This window comes from Pteropus alecto, unplaced genomic scaffold, assembly GCF_000325575.1.
Source record: "Pteropus alecto unplaced genomic scaffold, ASM32557v1 scaffold270, whole genome shotgun sequence".
Taxonomy (NCBI): domain Eukaryota; kingdom Metazoa; phylum Chordata; class Mammalia; order Chiroptera; family Pteropodidae; genus Pteropus; species Pteropus alecto.
The window spans coordinates 1,577,889-1,585,546 of NW_006430735.1; the positions used below are offsets into that span (position 1 = coordinate 1,577,889).

At 34.3% G+C, this 7,658-nt stretch overlaps 1 pseudogene; it reads left to right on the plus strand.

The window, feature by feature from the left end:
• Positions 1 to 5,467: 5,467 nt before the first annotated feature.
• Positions 5,468 to 5,564, plus strand: LOC112485242 (annotated as a pseudogene).
• Positions 5,565 to 7,658: the final 2,094 nt, after the last annotated feature.

The following is a 7,658-nucleotide window of genomic DNA, read 5'->3' on the forward strand; positions in this document are numbered from 1 at the left end:
TCACGTCAGAGGCTTTCGGTTTCTGTTTATCTTCCATATAACCATAGGGTTAGAGTCCGTGTTCAATTTTTTAAAAAATAATTCATACAGCTATGAGACAGAATGCATTCTCTGCCTCTTTTCTTTGCACCTATCATAAAATGCTTCTGTTCGGGGATCCTGAGAAATTATGCCCAATTTATTCAATTCCTTACAATTTTTAGTGTTATGCCAAGTGTTGTATCTGATTTTGAGAATAAAAAATTATCGAGCATGAATTTTATTCTCAAGTTATTCAATATCAACAAGGAAAGACATTTAAACAAATGACTACAAAAGTAGACCTATTTCTAGAGTCTAGAGAGACACAAAAGAAGTAAGAATCAACTTTGCTTGGCTGGGTAAACTAAGAAAACAGAGTATAATACCATTGAATGAATCTTAGCCCAGTTGTACCTATATTACTTTCCTCTCTCTCCCAGGATCTATTATATAAGCAACCAAAAGAAAACCTAGGCTGTCTTTAAGAAAGTTTTATGAAAGTATGTATTATTTCATAGATCAGAAACTTTTCTGTAAAGGACCAGATAGCAACTATTTTATACTCTGCCTGTGTTGTCTCAGTGAAAGCAGCTGTAGACAATATGTAAACAAATGAGCGTGGCTATGTTCCAACAAATATTTACAGAAATAGGTGAAGGCTGGATTGGGGCTGCAAGCCACGGTGTGCCAACTTCTGCATTGATCAAATCAACACAACTCTATGTCTGAGCTTCAAATATAACTTACTTGGTCTTTCATTGATGAAACAATAAAGGATTTATGCCACGAAAAATCTGACGTCTTACCAATAAAGTTAATACTCAAATTCTTTTGTTGCAAGTATCTGAAATGCAAGAGCTTCTCCTTACACAAACAAAACCTCGCCTTTTAAGAATTTTGTTCTCAGCCTAACGAATTGTTCTTTACTACGTAAAATTATGGGGCATATTAGGAAGCTCTGAAATTAAAGAGGAAGAGCTTCATTTACCATGTTCTTACTCTCAGTCTTCTGTTTTGAAGGGTCTAAAAATCTGAACAGATGGAAATGTGTATGAACTGTGTGTGGAAGTGCTTCTATGTTCCTGTGTAGCTGATCAGATCTTTATCCCTTAGCAACTAACTGGTTTATTGCATAGCTCTGCAGAGAGCTTTTCAGTACGTCTTAATTGAGCAAAGTCCACTCCATGGGTAAATGCTTTGAGCTTGGCTTTGATTTTGATGGAGATCATAACTATTTATTGACACATAGTCTCAAATCTCTTCATCATAGTGTCAGAAGAATAAGAATCAGAACTGAGACTGTCCTAACTAGGTGATAATGAACAGGGGTGGCGTCAGAGAAGTGTGAATGCCATGACTAGATTACCCTCATTTGTGCCTACATCTTGGCTGTTACTTTCAAAAAACCATCAACCTGGCATTATCTAGAGACACCAAAATTCGGGTGAGTCAGCAAGTCAGTAATACAAGGTTTTTTTCAACTGCTGTTTCTAAAAACATAATTATTACCATTGAATATAAGTGCATCCTGCTTAAAAAAATTCTGATGCTTTAGCAAAGGTAATACTTTTATTTTATTTGTGCTGCCCACGTGCACTTCTTAGGCTGTGATTCATCTGAATGGTTTTTCAGTTAAAGAACATTTTATTCTAGAATGAAAAAAATACTGAATGTCCTACAGTGGTGTGGGGTTAGCATAAACACAGAATGATAGGCAGTTAAATCTAAAACCAGAATCATGGCATAATCTTACAGTATATCAAAGCTGCTATAGGATTTCTTACATACAGTATTTTGGTTTTCATGACCATAATTTCAGGGACCATCTGATGATGAGTCACAGTCTTGTTTATGGTGCTAACATTTTGTTCTCCCTTGTAACTATGATGGGAGTCTGAAGAGATTTTCAACTCATTCTAATTTTCCTTCTTGAAGCTGCTACTTAATGTCTGAGGCTGATGCTCTTTGCAGAAAGTATCATGGATAGCTCTGAGTTTCAAAATCTTAAGGATATCTCCTAACCAGAGTGCAAGGACCTAAAAGCCCTTAATTACGTTTCGAATCACAAGCAAGATGGTTCTTGCATTAAAGAGCATTTAAGAGTAGCAACAATCATGTCATTGTGTCTTGTCACCATATCAAATAGGATTCTTAGTTTACCACAAAAGGCAATTCTTTCCTTGTAGAGAGTGAAGAGAAATGTTCAACAGTTTGAAGAACAGAACACAGTTGGGAAAAGACGTATTTCCTTTTCCCTCCCACATGGCTCTGGAGCCAATTTTATTTAACAAACAATAAATTACAAATACTATTTTACACTGTTAGGTCATTCAACCCTCTTAGCAACCTTCTCCAATTTACAAAGGAGAAAATGAGATACTAAGTGAGCGGAACACAGGAACTTGCTTAAGGCCAGCAAGTAGCGAGCCCAGATTCAAATGCAGGTTACTGAGCACCACCAGTCAGACAATTTCCTCCCTTTCTGGAGGTCTCCAATGTCTCCAGTCTCTTACGTGACTGGAGGGACACTTCTAATGAGTAATGCACCAAAAAACAGCACTAGAATCACCATATTTTAGACACTTAAAATGCCTATGAATATTTGCTTTGAATTCTTTCTGTCTGGGTAGAATTGATGCTTAAATAAAGAGAAAACGATTCTGCATGTCTGAGATCTTCACGGATGGTTTGCCAGGTAGGGTCCCCTTCTACACTCTGTCGTAGTCTTGGCCTGTTCGGTTTAGCTTTTGCTCCGGGTTTTCATTTTTAATCTAGCATTATTAGTAATAGTTGCATTACAAATGCTAAGATGGGTCTGGTGGACTTTCCACTTTTCCAGCTTCAGCTTGGACTCAGCTAGGAGTAATTGAGACTTTGGGTAGTGAATAGAGTTCGCACTTTAGCACATGGTTAAATCCAAAAGACATCCAAACCTTTCTAAGAACCAAGAAACTAACTCCAGTCTCCCAAAGACATCATGCAAGATAGTAATAAAATGGAATGCACTGAATGCCACCTTGGTGCTTGCTGCCCTGTTGGCTTCATGGTGGTCCAGCCAGTAGGGTGCAGCTGATGGCAGTGATTCTTGTCACAGTCCTCACCCTAGCCGGTAGGACACCTGAAGGCAGTCTGTGGAGTCTGTAGGAAACAGGAGAATTATAAGGCTGATAGATGTAAAATATGCAGGGAACATAAAGGCAAAGATGTCCTAACCTGTAAGTTACTGATTAAAGTATTCAAATAAGTATCAAAAAATGTGAAAAAAGAAAGGTATTCAAACAGGACCAAAAAAAAAAAACAACTCTGTTTATGTAATTTTAATATACAGATAATCCATACATGTACTTTTTATATTTTGCTTTAATATGCATAGATATGTCTTATTTATTTGTTAAGAATTTTATTTTTAGTATAGTCTTAATAGAATTTTTATAAGTTCACCAATAAAATAAAACCAATTTATCAATCAGTATTTTTTCAAGAATTATCCAACTATAATTATTAGCACCCTATTTTACTCTTGAAATTTTACATGATCACTCATCTGAGAATAAAATTCATTACATTGTGAGGCAGTCCTTCCAGTTCATAGAAAAAAGCTACAATTCTTCCTCATATTTTTTCAATATCTGCTTCCTGGTAAATTTTCCTCAGTTTAGTTCTGCCTTCTGTACCTATACAAATTAAATTCTAGGACCTCCTCGCTAGGAGAAATATTTAAGAATATTATATTGTTTCCTGTCCACCCAAGCAGACTTTGTAATGTTTACAGTTCCAGTACATCTGCTTTTTCCTGCCTTCTTCTTGTAAGAGTTTTTGGAATGTTCACTCTCGTCATTTAACAAATAAACATTTGCTCCTAAACGAAATAGATAGCAAGAAGTATTTCTTTGTGAAAATTACCTGTCTTTTCCTTTGTATTGTTGCTGTTCTCATTTTTTCTCTCTCTAGTAATTATTCCTTACAGACACAGTGAAATACTTAAGCTAAAAAAAAAAAAAGAAAAAGAAAAAATAAAAAAGAATGGAAATATTCCTTTAAGAAAAAGAATTAATGAAGAAAAAACAGAAAAGCAGATTTCAATACGCCAGATATAGAAATTGGTGTGGGGTCTTTAAAAGAGCAGACTTTAAGTTGGATCCAGCTTATAGAGTTCCTGAGGGTTACACAAAGTAATATCAGGTAAATAGACCAAATTGAAAGTACCATGTAAGTATCAGCTATTATTTTAATAATGCAACTTTTTAGATGCATTATCTTAAGTACCACCTCCTGACCAAGAAATAAAAAGAGAAAAAATAAAACCCTTCTGTTTATTATTTCTAATAAAAACTCTTAGAAATATATGGGAAGTATATAGCATTTAAAAATTTTTGAGAGACCACATTGTAAACTCTATGATGATAAATTTGAAAATGCAGATTAAACATATCATACACTAGAAAAACAAAAATTACAAAACTGATTCAAGAGTAGGTAGGAAAATTGAAAAGATCTTTAGACCCATACAGGCAGAAGGTAGGAGTCATGGCTGCAGTGTTCACCACAGTAACTGCCCATACCCAGAGCACTTCGAAGAGTTTACTGGATATAGGCATTCAGTACATACTTGGGGAGGCATTAAATGAATCAAATTGGTAAGAAAAAAAAATGAAAAGATTTTCACCCCGAAATGTAACAGGACTAGATGACTTTTAAGAAAGGCTCCATCAAACATTTCTGGAACAAGGAATTCCTATTTGCTCTTTAAACCAATTCCTAGCTGTAGTTAAACTAGCCTAGTAAAATTTGAAATCACATCTATGAATACAGATGCCAAAATCCTAGAAATAGCATCATAAAATTATTCCAGAAGTGTAATAAACTATAAAAGCAAGTGTGTTTTACATCACGTATAAAAGCTCAATTCAATATTAAGACATTTATTAAAGTGGAAAATCACATTATCATATCAAGAAATGCAGAAGACACTTGATTAAACGCAACCATTTCCATTATGTGATTTTTACAAGGTATTTATCATAAACTAGTAGTAAACATAATTTTAAACCTTGGGACACACATTCTCCTAAAGACAGGAACAACAAAAGCAGGCCCTCTTGTTATTTTAAATGATTGTCTTTTTGCCTTGACTAAAATCCCCTTGAGGGTTGCAACATAACTATTTCATACTTATATCACCACAAGTTTATCACCACTTTTAAAGTATTTCATAAATGATATTCTTATGCTCCAGAATCTTTTTAGTGAAAGGAAACCTCAATTTATTCATAAGCTAATAAACTGAAATAAATAACTAGAAATTATAATTTCAATGTGAGTTTATGAGTATGGACTCCTCAGCAACCCCAACCCCAGATAAATTGAGGACCGCATAGTCCATAATTTCCATGATCAGGTGAAACCTTTAGTCTGACGTTCTATAAAATACCATTTGATCGCTTCTTGGCCTTCTCAGCCTTTTGGCTAAGATCGAGGGTAGTATCTGTTCCTATCAGTTTAAAAAATGCCATTTGATCATTTATCAGAAGGTCTGAGCTGTCCTCCAGATGCAATGACTGATTAGCTCTTCCCCTGAAAACTTTCACGTGGTTGAAACCTGCTTCTGCTTGCCTCCCTGTCTTGTTACCTTCTTCTTGAGTCTAATAAGACCCAGGGTCTAGGAAGAGGAGAGACATAGGCCTGATAAGTGTGTCCTCAAGTCAGCTCTAAGAACCAACAAGTCCCAAAGTTGTCAGATCAAATTTCTTGGACACACTTTGACTTGTGTCACCTTTTTGACACCTTATTAGAATCTTCCTCAGTCTTGTCTCTTTGTATCATTGAGAACCGTTTCATTTTGCTTTGTCTGCCTAGAGATGGAGAGTTCACTGGACCCTAACTGGTGACAAATAATCTTAGGGCAGTTTGTAGAGATCAGAGGTTTGCACAAGCATTGTTCTTAGTAATCACTGCAATTCTAATAGGATCTTGTCCATCTGGTTTGCCTTCCTGGTCCAATATTTTCTTGCTTTTTGTTTAATTTCATGAGCATTTCTCTCCAACTGGTATAATTCTACCACTGATACAGATACACACTGGTCACTTCGAGGAAAATGTAACACGAATAAGGTTGTTCATTTGAGAGCTTCGTTCAAAGAAAATGGGGAGAAAATCCTCATGAAGAAATTCCGTCTTGTCAATCTAAAAGAGAGATCACTTTGATAACGAAGGAGAAATCCTCTTTTTTTGTTTTTGTACTTCAGGGATTAAAAAAGTATCAGCATTTTAAACCGTACATTGTAACTAATTTTTTAGTTAGAACGTTAAGGGCCTGAATTACCATTTAAACTGGTTTAGTCTCTCTCTGTATGTCTGGCTCTCTGTATCTCTTCCTCTGTCACTCTCCCTCCTCTCCTGACTCCATGTGTGTGCTTGCACATGTGCACACCCCTTGTGTGATGATGGGTTTTTTTGGCATCCGAGCCTACTCCCTCCTTGCAAAGGGGGAGATTATTAGACTTTTACAATGATAATTTTAATATTTGTCTAAAGCCAGCTTCTTTTCTCCTTTTTCCTTTCTTTCCCTCTCCTTTTCCCTACTCCTACGGGAAGTTAGGAGATTCATTGATCATGAAAAATTTCGGACTAATTTATATAGTCTGGAAGTATCTACTCCAGATAGTCAAGAATTTCAAAAAGAAAAGAGAAAATGTTAACTGCTTCTTTTGTATGTTTTCCCAACTTAAAAAGTAACTCAGAAGAAAACGTCTAACTGTGAATTTGGCTAATCACCTTGGATGCCACATTAAAAGAAAAGCTAGACACTCAAGAGGTTTTGGAATTAATTCAAGAGTCTTAAAATATGCCTGGTACATAGATGAGCCTTTGGACAAATTAGAGTGATTTAATTTTAGCTTAAAGACAACTCCACGTCTTCTACTTGGTTTTATCACTATGTAAAAAAATGTTTGCACAAAATTTTAATTAAGATTAGTTTAATTTGTAATGATTTCTGTTTTTGAAATTTCCTTCATTAGTTTTATGGATCTTGGAAGGTATAATTTTTTTCCAGAAATTATTTAAATTGGAAAAAATATAAAAATATTTTTAATAAATAAAATTGAATTGACAGATTTTTAAGAGTTTGATCTTGTTTTCTAATGCTACAAATCATAGGGTGTTCCGATTTAAATTGTTTTTCCAGACTTTTAGTCACTTTAATATTTTAGACCAATGTTAAATTGCGTTATTTAATAATCTTTAGATACCTTGACATTTCTTGGTTAGAAAAATTTAACACTTTGGTCATTAAATATAGTTTTAAATTTTCCTTGTTATTTATTTTTATACAGAGAATGAACACAGATTAAGGAGATGTGCTAATGTCTTTAGATGATATCAAGTACATTTAGTTTGCCATCTTAATTTATTTAAGTAAAATAAAATATATGCTCAGAAAAAATTAGTTACACTGATCTTGATTTCTTATCTTCTAGTTTTCTTGTGTTTGAAAAAATAGTGTTGGTTAATTTTGTTTAGCACAATAATTAATAAAATTGACTGAAGAAATTGTAATATGTATATACAATAAATATGAGTTTTTAAAAATATTTTATTTATATGGTTTTTTATATAAGTATATAAATTTTATATTT